The sequence below is a fragment of the Tenrec ecaudatus genome, chromosome 16, assembly GCF_050624435.1.
Source record: "Tenrec ecaudatus isolate mTenEca1 chromosome 16, mTenEca1.hap1, whole genome shotgun sequence".
NCBI lineage: Eukaryota > Metazoa > Chordata > Mammalia > Afrosoricida > Tenrecidae > Tenrec > Tenrec ecaudatus.
In genome coordinates, this window is record NC_134545.1 from 112,889,715 (window position 1) to 112,903,179 (window position 13,465).

Here is a 13,465-nt window from a genome sequence, read left to right on the forward strand (position 1 = left end):
TGTCTGTGGTTCCCCATGGCCCCAGGTTAGGCCAATGTTTCTTTAGAATGGAGTGGGGTGGAGCAGGGTTGGATGATTATTTTAAGCAGAGAAATTATGAATACATTGAGGAAATAGCAAGTTAAATGAGCATTAGAGTCTGCACATTTATGTCTGCCAATAGTCATAAACGTTTACTTCCTAGACAAATCATAGAATAAGAAAGAAACTGCCTTCTATAGTGTGATAGTTAGGTTAATTGTGTCAAGTAGGCTTTCATAGGAACAATAAACCTATCTATCATGATCTGTTGCAAAAAAGGTGAGTTGAACTGAGCCCTCTGTCCTGCTGTGTGGACTATTAGCTGTTACATTCCTTCTCGCTGTATAAATCTATCTACCATCATCATAAGTGTCCTGGTTTTGTTTCTCTAGAGAACCCTGCTATGAAAATTAGTTGATGAGTCAGAAGATCATGAGTAACCAGACCCTGGTGACAGAAATCGTCCTGCAGGGATTCTCAGAGACACCACAGCTCGAGGCCTCTCTCTTTGGCCTCTTTCTCACTCTCTACACCATGGCCCTCTGTGGCAATCTCCTCATTGTGATCGCCATCATCTTCAGCTCTGGGATCCACACCCCATGTACTTCTTCCTGGTCAACTTGACTGTGTTGGATGTTCCTGTGCATGCACTGTGATACCCAAGCTGCTGGAGACCCTGGTGGCAGAGAAGAGAACCATTTCCTATAAAAGTTGCATGACCCAGATGTTCTTCCTATCATGGTCCGTGGCCACAGAGGTGCTGCTCTTCACTGCTATGGTCTATGACCGCTACGTGGCCATCTGCCAGCCCCTGCACTACAGCACCCTGATGAGCCCTCGGGTGTGTGCGGTGCTGGCTGGAGCTGTGTGGAGCATCAGTGTGCTTGGTGCTGGCGTCAACACCTGCCTGATGTTGCGTCTCACCCTCTGTGGAGCCAACGTGATAGACCACTTCTTCTGTGAGATTTCCCCCACCCTCCTGCTGCTGTCCTGCTCCTCCACATATGTCAACGGCATCATGACCATCATGGTATGGGGTCCTGGTTTACAACTGCCAGACCAGCACCATGACAGGCTGTATAAAACCAAAGTCTGGGGCAGGCTTAAGCTCTAATTTCAGATTCCTGGACACTGAGGTAATTCTGTCAGAGAAGGCATCACCTGTCCCAGACTGACCAGTAGGGAGCAGCGACCCCCCCAGCCCCCGCAATTGACCAGTCAAGAAAATATGCGTGAAACTACTCGCCAACCACCACTGGACAACGCTGATGCCAGAAATTTTCTCCAATAAATTTAAAGAACAGCAACACTGGACTGCTCCCCCTGTCCCTGGCCCCATAAAAGCCCAGGAAACAAAGAACTCGGAGCTGATTCCCTTCTGGATGCTAGGTCCCACTGCGCTGGGCTGTGCAGGAAAAAAAGCCCTAGCTCAAGCTAATCCAAAAATAAAACTCCTTTTGCCGTGTTTCCATCTCAACTGGTCATAATTCTTCCGTGCGCCCAAGGTGAGCTCGCGTTCCTTTCCCTAATCCAACAATGGCAGACATCTTCTTTGTTGTGTTCAACTTCCTGCTCACCATGGTGTCCTATGGCTTCATCATCTCCACCATCCTGAAGATTCGGACAGCCGAGGGGAAGTGCCGTGCCTTCTCCACCTGCTCTTCTCACCTCACTGTGGTCACCATGTACTACTCCACTGTCATCTACACCTACCTGAGCCCAGGCTCCAGCTACTCCCCAGAGGTAGGCAAGGTTCTGGCAATACTTTACTCCACAGTGAGCCCCACCCTGAACCCTCTCATCTACACTCTCAGGAAGAAGGATGTCAAGGCAGCTCTCAAGAAAGTTTTGATTATCGTGGTAGAAAAACTATAGATTTATAATTTCTAAAATCTATCCTTTGCTGCTCTCTGACTGTCCAACCCTTACAATATTTCTCCAACCAGTTATAACTGCCTTCTCCCCATGGATTCTGACATTACCACTCTCAGCCCAGCTTTGTGGAGGAAAGTTTCTCCTCTGACTTACCAGAGAATCCTGGTGGGATGCTGCTTTTCACACCTTTAACTGATGGTTTAGGGTCCCTAGACATGGCACTAACTGAGCAGATATCTTGGTTATTACTTAGGTCTTTAAAAACTGAACATCTGTCCCAGAATCCAAGCGATAGAAGTCAGCTAAATCCCATCAACAGTGAATCTTGAAAGTTATTCCAATTGCTGTTTAGATCAATTGAGTATTGATTTCAAATTTCAGAGAAAGTGTCTCCTTCCCCATCTAGACCTATCACTAGAAAGCCAATCATTAGGATACTGGTTTCATTGAAGTCCAAGATATGTATTACCCTCTCCAGGGGTATTAACAGGAACCTCATGGTCCAGACACAACCTACACTGGGTCCTTTTTATACAGTTCTTTGTACACATTGTCCTCTACCTGGTTATACTCCACCTTCATGTTAAAGCCCGTGTAATTCTTCATGTACGAGGTTGAGTTCAAGTCTCCTTGGTTTCTGCTCCCCTACTAAAACCAATTCTAACTCACAGGGACAGTATATGCAGCAGTTCTCAACCTGTGGGTCATGATCCCTGTGGGGGTCAATTGACCCTTTAACAGGGTCACCTAAGACCATCGGAAAACACATAAATATTTCACAGTATATAATTGCATATTGTTTTGTGATTAATGACTATGCTTTAAGTATGTTTAATTTTGTTCAATTTGTAACAATGAAAATACATCCTGCATATTAGATATTTACATGATGATTCATAACAGTAACAAAATTACAGTTATGAAGTAGCAATGGAAATAATTTTACTGTTGGGGGTCACTACAACATGAGGAACTGTATTAAAGGGTCACGGCATTAGGAAGGTTCAGAACCGCCTGCTATACAGGATTTCAAGGCCAGTTAATCATTATGGGAGCCGAGAATCTCATCTTTCTTCCACAGAAGAGCGGGTGGTCTTGAAAAGCCAGCCTTGTGATTCTTGACCCAAGAATTAGCTCAAAGCACCACCAGGACACCTCTCTTCTTCTTGAGAGTCCTCCTGCTGCCTCACACGCAGTGGGTGATTTGATCAATGCCTTCTGTATAGGGTTGCATGAGGCTGTGTCTCTTTGCCCATCACTGTATCGTCAGCAACAGAACAGGGCTTAGAACATAGTAGGTGATAAATAGATTTTAAAAATACCATCCACAGTACCATGCTGCTTCGCTCAGTGATCCATTTGAAGATGCACTCCTTGACTCCTCAAGGATCCATTTCCAGTGCTCCTGTACGTGGACACAGAGACAGGCTCAACATTTTTTGTTGCAATTCTTTTGCAATAGCATAAAAGTGGAAACTATCCAACTGACCTAACTTCCTATCAGTGATAGAATGGATAACTAAACCATGGTTTTAACATACATGGAATATCATACTAGATCTGTATGTATTGTTATGGATATATCTCAATATCATAGCACTGAGTGAGCAAAGTAAAAAATGAAGGCATATAGGTGATAAGAATTACTATATGAATAAAATCACTGAAACATGCCATATTGTTTATTGAAATAAAATAACACAGACATTTATGTGTAGGATGCCTGCCAGCATCGGAATAGTGGTTATGGCTGGGGGGGAGGAAGAGGAAAGAAATGAAAGGGGAGGGCTTAGTTGTATTTGTATCATTTTACATCTTAAAGAGGGAGGTTTAAAGCAGATATGGCAGTATGCCAATATTTAAATGTATATGTTGGAAATTTTACAGAATTTAAAATACTGAAAATAAAATCGGATTACTTAGAAACAAAGCCTAATAGCTCTGCCCTCTGGGTGATTCTTATGCAAGTTAAGTATGGATTCTTGCTCTAGGGGCAAAAGAAAGACTTCTTCCTGTACCGGCTACATATCCCATGACATGATTTTATTTGAGTACTCCCTAAACAACAGGGAAAGCTGTAGGCCTTTCTCAACTAAATTCATCTAGTTTAGCAGATAATATTGGATTTTCACTCTACGATATAAGGTGCATAGCCTATGTTTGAAGAAAAGTTGTTAATAGCAAAATGCAAATTTTTAGAAGGAACTCTTTACATTTTGACAATTTATCCAGCTAGGAAACTGGACCTTGTCATTCTTCCTCAGAGTTTCCCTATTTTTAATTATGCTTTCTGTTTCTGTAAGTAGAGTACATTTATCATGCACCTAGACCCTACATCATTGTGTGACACAGCCACAGACAATTTCTGGTGACTTTGTGTAAATTAGTTTCTCATTGTTGTGGAAGTAGAAGCACACAGCCATGTGTCCTGTTGTGATATTATGGTGGATAGATGATTTTATCTCCACTTGAAGATGTGTAAAAGTGTAGGGGTGGAATCCAAGCTGTCAATCAGGTCACAGCCTGATGCTACCTCTTTGGGGGTGTGGCCTTCTCATAAGGAGGACCCTAGGAATCTCCTTTTCACTCTACCACTTTGCCTTCCTGCCTACAGGGACTCTGCCACAGATCCCGAGATCTTCCAGAGCCCTGTCATCTTTCTACCACCATTGGATTTACATGACTCTGAACCCACTGGCCTGTGATCTTCCTGCATTCTGCATCATTGATTGAGACTACTTGAGTCTGAAGAGGGACTTTATGAACTAATATTGGATTTATGGACTTGAGTTGGACTGGGCTGGGGTGCTTTCTTGATATATAATCACTTCTTGATATAATACACTTTCTTATATGTATATGGGTCAACCCAGCCTAACACAGATATGTTTCCTAGATGTGTTCTTGGGAGCTGATTATATTGTGAGAAGTTCACAGAGGACCACTGGTTGTATCAGCATGGTTATGCAATCTTTGACATCTGGAAAGTGTATGAAGTAGAAAAGATTTCTAGCAAATACTAATCCTAAGTGAGAATGTTCCCAACATCCATTCCCAAAGGTATTTAAACTGGTCAAAGATGTTTCCTGGCATTAGTAGCTTGTGAGTCAGCAGTATTGAGAGATGACTTGATTTAATTGGTCCTTCTGGGTCTCATTAGCCACTTAGAATTAATCTTCTAATTTTCCAAGTACCTGTAAATATTTCCGGATCTAACTTAATTTCCACAATATGCTCTAAAGCTATCTAATTTAGTGCATCACTATAATAATTTAAGACAGACAAAAACAGAATGTGACAATTAGTTCTTGGTAGTTTTCCCTTATTTTCCCTCTATGTAAGAGTATATGTGTATTTGTTACCACTGAAAAAATGATGTAAGCACAGAGTGGAAACAATTCAACCAGGTACAGATTCCTTCCTAGATCCATGCCTCTCTTTACACACACATAGAGATACACATGTGTCTGCATGCACACATATGTGCAAATTTCAGAAATAACGCCTATTCATAGTTGTGTTTGTAGCTTCCAATTTTTTTCTGATTGTAGTACACTGCTATGAATGGTAAAACAAATTTAACAAACACTGAAAACCTTTTCTTGCAGTATTTACATGGGTATACCTCAGAGATATTACAGGTTTCATTTCAGACTACTGCAAGAAATAGAATATGGCAATAAAGTGAGCATACAACTTTTGGCTTTCCCAATGTATATAAAAGCTAGGTTTACATTTTATTGTTCTCTCTTAAGTGAAAATAGCATTATGAAAACATTTGAAATATTGGTACATTACCTAAAACGTGCTATGGGGACACAAAATGAACACTTGCTGTTGGAAAATAATGCCAGTAGACTTGCTTGACATAGTTATCACAAATCTTCAATTTGTAAAACTGCAATATTTGCAAATCTCCATATAAGATCAAGTATGCCCGTGGATCGCCACAGTTTTTATTTGCTCCATAATTTTATTTAGTCATGTTCTGTGACAGTTACAGAATTTCACGTCAACTTGTTAAATAGGTTACAGGGGTGGAGTCTAGCCTGTCAATCAGGTCATAGCCAATGATGCTTCTGTGTGGGCATGGCCTTTTCCTGAAGATACTGGGAACTCCGTTCTTCCTCCCTGGAGGTAGGACACCCTTTCTCCCTGAAAGACATTCCTGTTGACAGCCACATGGAGCTATGCTGATGGAGCCAGAACCTTGAAGCTGGAGGAGCCACGTGGAAACCCACACCAATGCCAAGATGGTTCCATTGCCATTGGGTCCACAAGATTTTCCACTCAGTTGCCTGTGATTTTCCTGCGTTCAGCATCATTGCATGTGTTTCATGAGTCTGAAGAGGAATTTACAGATTTCTATCGGACATATGGGTTAATATCAGACCTATGGACTTGATCTGGGCTGGGCTGGGATGTTTTCTCAATATACAATTGCTCTTTTATATAAATCTCTTTCTTATACATATATGAGTGTCACTGGATTGATTTCACTAGTTTACTCAGACTAATACAGTTGAATTTTAGATTATTTCACTTTTTAACATTAAAATGCTGCTTCAGCATTTTAATAAATATATTCACATTTGTGAATGTTTCTGCATAGATTTTCCTGAAGTGAGGAGACATACATAAGAATTTTGGGAGGACAACGCAGCTAGCTATATTTTGTGTGGCAGAGTGCTTAAGAGGAGAGAACTACACAAAGAAATGGTCACATAAAACCAAGTGGAGCCTTTTTAGATTTTGACTGAATACTAATCTGTGCATTTGCAGATTGAAAGAACAACTTCAGGGACAATAACAATTCCTGGGAAGATAAAGGGTGAACAATTCCCATAATTACACAGGATTGAGAGTTATTTGCATTTTCTCTAAGCAGACGGAGAGACTATGTTGAATATTGAGAAATTCAATAAAGAAACAGAAGGGTTGCACATTATATGTAAAGCAAAGTAGTCATAGAACAAAGATCGATCTAGACAACCCTGCCTAAAGGCACTTAATTTTTAAAAAGAGACTTAAACTCACCTTAAAATGATTTTGAAAAATGTGCAGCTTCATTAAATTGTCTGCCACAAAAAGCCCAATACTCTTTAAATGAATACAACAAAAGCAAGCACGCAAGAATGTAAAACTTAGAATGTCCAGCATCCATTCAAGAATTATTAGGCAAGAAAAGACACAGAAATATTCAGACACAGCCAGGAGAAAAACAATCAACAGAAATAGATTTAAAATGCTAGGGATAATACAATTAGTGAACAATTGTTAAAAGAACTATGGCAAATAACTATACTCAAAATTAGAAAGGGTAACAGGAACACAATTGAAGAGAAAAAAATAAGACCTAATAATCATATAAAGTTTCTAGAAATTAAAAATACCATATCTTAAATGAAATGTTCACTGATGGGATTAATAATAGATTGGAACCTATGTACAAAAAGATTTTATAAACTTGAAGTCTTAGCAAATATAATCTATTAAGCCAAAGTATGGAAGAGGAGTATTTTTACTGACCTGTGCAAAGCTATTAAACCATGGCATATGTATATGCTTTATATATTAAGTGCTGCTGTAACAGAAATAGTACAAGTGTTTTTAAAATAGGAAATTCTTTTTCACAGTTTAGGAGCTAGAAGTGCAAATTCAGAGTGCCAGCTCTGGGGAAGGCTAAATCTCTCTGTTGGCTTTGAGGAAAGGCCATGGTTTCTTTTCTCGGCTTGTTATTTGGTTCCTTTGTTCTTTGGAAATCTTCATGCAACAGTGCGTATATCCTCCCATCTCTACTTGTTTTTCTGTGCCTAACCTGTTTTTGTTTTCAATGTCTGATACGGTTTCATCAATAAAATAAAGAAACCTTACTCCCACATGGGAATTACTCAAGCACAGGAGTGAGGATTTACAATTCATTTTTTTGGGGGGGGCACAATTCAATTCATATTAATATGTAAATTTATTTCCAGAAATGGAGATAAAAACAATATCTGGAGAAATATATACAAAACTGTTTTAAATACAAGCCCTTAAATATAAGAGAGAAATAAGGACACTTTCAGACAAAGAAAATCTGAAGGAGTGTGTAAAAACAAGACAAACTCTACCAAAAAATACTGAAGAAAGTTCTTTGGATAGAGAATGAGCAACAAGAGACAACATCCTGAGACCAACATATAAGGCATCACCATTGAGAAATCAACCCACTTGGGACTTGTGGCAAGATGGCGATGGAGTAACACATACCAGAGGGACTCCGCAGAATTCAACCCAGGAGAGTTGCTTAGAGGGAAAGTCAACACTGCTGGAACGCAGGAGGAGCATGATAAAGATAAGTAGGCACAGATCCATGGGATTTTGAGGGGCTGGGGCATTTGGCTTACCTCAATGGAGGCCGGCTGGAGCTTGGCCAACAGTCCTCAACATTCCAACCTGCTGCAGGAACCTCTGCCCAACCTCCACAACACCAAAGCAGGCAACCCACCAGCCTCTGGGTCACTGCCCTGAGAGGGAAGCCACAGGAGGATAAAGTGGTAGGCTAATTCCATAGTGAAATAAGTTATAGGCACTTCGAAGAAGCACTCCTACAAGTCTCCCAGAGAGAGCCACTGCTCTTGGGCTACCTGGAAAATGGCACCTGGCTCACCTAAAACAATGCAACGGAAACAACCATCACTCCCAACGACCTCAACGAAAAAACGGGAGAAACAAAAGGCAATGCCAGAAGATTTCCTGAACATAATGACATGCATAGAAGAAGCAGACATTGAGCTGCCACAGAAAGAAATTTTCAGAATCCTACATGGAATCATAGAAGATATGAAGACACAATACAGACAAAGGATGAAATGATAGAAGAGGCAAAAGTCATAAATCAAAGAGAAATACAGGAGCTAAGGAGGAGCTAACAAAAACCAGCAGCAGACTCACGGACCTCGAAAAGCGACTGGAGGAATTAGAGAACCACATCAATGACTTGGAGGACAGCCAAGCAGACTTTAACACATCCAAACAAAAATCTAACAAGATCATCAGAGAAGCTGAAGAAAACTTAAGAGCTATGTCTGATGCTGTGAAGTGGAACATTAGAATTATTGGCTTACTGAAGGAAGACACAACAAAGAAGTCATCTGCAACAGTAGTGAGAGAATTCTTGGAGGAAAGTTTCCCCAGCTTAATGAATGAAAACCAGGAAACCATTCAGGAGGCTGAAAACACCAGCTAGACAGAATCCCAAGAAGAAGTCACCAAAGCACAAAAGAGTTAAACTATCCAACTTTGAGGAAAAGGAGAAAATCATGAGAGCAGCTAGGGAAAAACAAGCAATCACATAGAAAGGTTCCCACATAAGAATATGCTCAGACCTATCAGCAGAAACTATGAAGAAGAGGAGAGAGTGGAGTAACATATTCCAAAAATTGAAGGAAAACAACGCAAACCCAAGAATCCTCTACCAGCGAAATTATCATCTAGATAGATGGAGAAGTAAGAGTCTTCCCAGAAAATGAAAAACTCAAAGAATACGTTAGAAGAAATCCAACCCTACAAAAGATCCTTGCTGACCTAGTATGGGCAGAACAACACTCACCAAGCATAAATAAGAGACTACCACATAGAACAACTTCACCAAGAGGGCAAAAAAGAGAAAACAGACTTCAAGATAGCATTGACTTAAATATATAAAGACTTGAAAGGCTACTGAGGTAAGCTTAAAAAACAAGGCAACAGGGGCATAGGGAAAAAGCTACAGTATACAAATATTCCTGGGGTGAGGACCACATGGTAGACAACTAAAAAAGAGGTGGGGAAAGGAAAAAAAATAATAATAAAGAAAAGGGTAGCGGGGGCACGGGGCACTAACCCACCCAATGGGAGGGAAAGAGGGAGCAGACTTCAACCCAGTGCTCCAAGATGTGAATGCAACATACCGGCGTGGAGTAGGGAACCAGTGGAGAGATCTGGGGGGGCCGGCCCCAACACTAACTACTAAGTGGACACCTGCCCCTCCCCTCAGAAGAATTTATTTCAAAGGACGGTACTGAATCTACAGCTCCGGAAGAGGGTCATATCTGATTGGAGGACACGGAAACAGATGAAAGGGGAGGACGAGAGAGTGGAGCAGAGCACTGCCCACCAGGCTAGGAGGTCGATGTTCCCAATTAGAACAGTCAGTCAACAGAGAGGACCACATGGCTGGCCCCACTATGAGACATGACGCTCCTCACTGACCCATAGCCCTACAGGGGACAACACCAGAGACACAGTGAAGGAATTGCACCCGATCAGATCCCGCCACACTGAGGCAAAACATTAAGGGGGTGCAACAGAACAGCAAGGGAATGGAGCATCGAGGTCCCCAGGGAATACTGAAGTTGTACTTTGGGGCCAGGGCGTGGTGCCCCAACAGACTGGACTGGAAAACACTCCTAAAGGCCAACAAACAATCCTTGAATTAACTACAAGCTTTTCTTCTTGTTGTGTTTTGTTTTGTTTTTGTCATTGTTTAATTGTTGTTTTGTTGTATATTGTTGCTTGATTGTGCTCTGTCTTGTTTTTGTGCATGTTATTATCTCCACAGGTCTGTCTAAATAAGGTAGGCTGGATGAACAATTGGAGGAGAAAACAATGGGACCGATAGTTCCGTGGGGACATGGGAGATGGGGAGGTGGGGGGAAAGGTAGTGTTAATAAATCCAGGGACAAGGGAACAACAAGCTATCCGAATCAGCGCGAAGGGTGTGCGAGGCCTGGTTGGGAATGATCAAGGGTAATGTAAGTAAGAGGAATTGCTGAAACCCTGGTGGGGACTGAGCATGATAGTGGGACAGGAGGGAAGTCAAAGGAAATAGAGGAAATTGCTGGGAGGGTGAGTGCATTTATAGAGGTCTAGATAAATCCATGTACATATGCAAATATATTTATATATGAGAATGCGAAAATAGAACTATGTGCGTATATTTATAGGATTAGTATTAAGTTAGCAGAGGGACATTGGACCTCCAGTCAAGTACTCCCTCGATGCAAGATGTGTTAGACAGGGTTCTAGTAGTGCTTCTAGAGAAATAAACCCATATTTATGGGTTTCTTAAATTGGCTTTCCAACCTGATTAGTCTTAACAGCACTTTAACACCCCACTCCTGGTACCAAAATGTGTTAGACAGGGTTCTCTAGAGAGACAAAACCAGATTGCTAGTAATTACATATATATTTATAAAGATAGATATATAACACAAGAAATGAACTGTTAAATTATATGCAGATAGATAATACAAGAAATTAACAGTTAAATTATAAAGCAGTGAGACATTAGCAGTCCTTTAAGTCTTGAGAGCCACCAGTTCCTTCTTTGTAGAGGGAGCTGGGCTATATATACCCAGGCAGCAAACAGCAAGGCAGGTCACCAACTGTCACCAACTGTCAGTCCCCAGCTCCAGTAAAGAACATTCCAATTGTGTGGGTTTACAGGGACCTTAACTTACAGGGACACAGTCCACAGGCTAGGCGTCCCACAGGTTGTGTACCCTTTAAATTGAGGCACAGAACTAGCAAGGCGAGGCTCACTGAGCTATTTATCTTTCCGCCCTTCAATTAATCCTACTTGGGTTTATCGGCCAGACTGGCACAATAAACTATCGCACAAGAATTCTTTCTTCTGTTAAATTGGTATTCTGTGATGCTCACCTTCCTAACACAATGCTGAAGACAAAGTGGGTGAACAACCACATGTGGTGAAGAAAGCTGATGGTGCCCAGCTATCAAAAGAGATAGAGTCTGGGGTCTTAAAGGCTTGTAGGTAAACAAGTGGTCATCTGGCCCAGAACCAATAAAGCCCACATGAAAGAAGCACATTAGCCTGGGTGACCACGAGCCACTGAGGGGTCAGTTATCAGGCATCAAAGAACAAAATAAATCATATCATTGTGTGCTCACCTCCCTGATATGACCGCTGAAGACAAATGGGTGCATAAGCAAATGTGAAGAACTCTGATGGTGCCCAGCTATCAAAAGAGATAGCATCTGGGGTCTTAAAGGCTTGAAGGTAAACAAGCGGCCATCTAGCTGAGAAGCAACAAAGCCCACATGGAAAAAGCACACCAGACTGTGCGATCTCAAGGTGTCAAGGGATCAACTATCAGGCATCATCAGAACAAAAAATCGTACCATTGTGAATGAGCGGGAAAGTGAGGGGTGGAGACCCAAGGCCATTTGCAGGCCCCTGGTCATCCCCTTACAGAAGGGTCTTTGGAAGGAGATGATACAGTCATGGTGCGATGTAGCAACAATAAAAAATACAACTTTCCTCTAGTTCCTTAATGCTTCCTGCCCCCCCTCTCACTTTCATGATCCGAATCCTACCTTGCAAGTCTGACTAGACCAGGGGATGTACACTGGTAAAGATGGGAACTGGAAACACAGGGAAGCCAGGGACGATGATCTCCTCAGGACCAGTGGTGTTAGTGGCGATACTGGGAGGGCATAGGGGGTGGGTGGGTTGGAAAGTAGGAACAGAGTTCAAGGATCTACATGTGACCTTCTCCCTGGGGGACATGCAACAGAAAAGTGGGTGAAGGGAGACATGGGACAGAGTAAGATATGACAAAATAATAATTTTTAAATTATCAAGGGTTCATGAGGGAGGGGGTGAAGGGAGGGAGGTGAAAAAATGAGGACCTTGGTCAGGGGCTTGGGTGGAGAGCAAATGTTTTGAGAATGATGAAGGCAACGAATATACAAATGTGCTTTACACAAGTGATGTTTGTATGGATTGTGATAGGAGTTGTATGAGCCCCTAATAAAATGATTTTTAAAAAAAGAAAAAACCCACTTAAGCAATACCTTAAAAACCCACAAGACTTAAAAGGGAACCAGAGATACTATTCTGCAATGGATACAGCAATAAATAAAGGATAAATAGCAATAAATAAATAATAGAGGGAATAGAGTAAATACCAAACAGATGTTATGATTCTATACATGGAAAACACCAGAAAACTCAACAAGAAAATTAATGAAACTAATTGAAATATTTGGCAACCTGTCAGGCTACAAGATCAACATACAAAAATCATCAGGATTCCTGTATACTAAGAATGAGAACTCTGAAAAGAAATTAAGAAAATAATACCATTTATAACTATCCCAAAGATGAAATACTTAGGAATAAACCTAACCAGAGAAATAAAAGGCTTGTACAAAGAAAACTACAAAACAGTACCACAAGAAATTAAGAGACCTACATAAGTGGAAAGTTTCATACTCATGGATAGACAGACTTAATATTGTGATAATGCCAATATTATCGCAAAACATCTATAAATATAATGCAATTATGACCCATATCCTAGGATCATTCTTCAAAGAATTGGAAAAACAAATCACTAACTTAATATGGAAAAGAAAAACAACAACAATAACCAGAGAACAAAATAGGAACCCTCTCAGCTTCTGACTCCAAAACTTAACACATAGTCACCATAGTCAAAATAGCCTGGTAGTAGTACAATTATAGACATGTATACCAATGGAATAGAATAGAGAACTTAAAAATCAAACCATCTCTTCT

General features: G+C 41.0%; 1 pseudogene; it reads left to right on the forward strand.

Annotated features, from left to right (window-relative positions):
• Positions 1-438: 438 nt before the first annotated feature.
• On the forward strand, positions 439-1,896 carry LOC142428714 (olfactory receptor 13A1-like; annotated as a pseudogene).
• Positions 1,897-13,465: the final 11,569 nt, after the last annotated feature.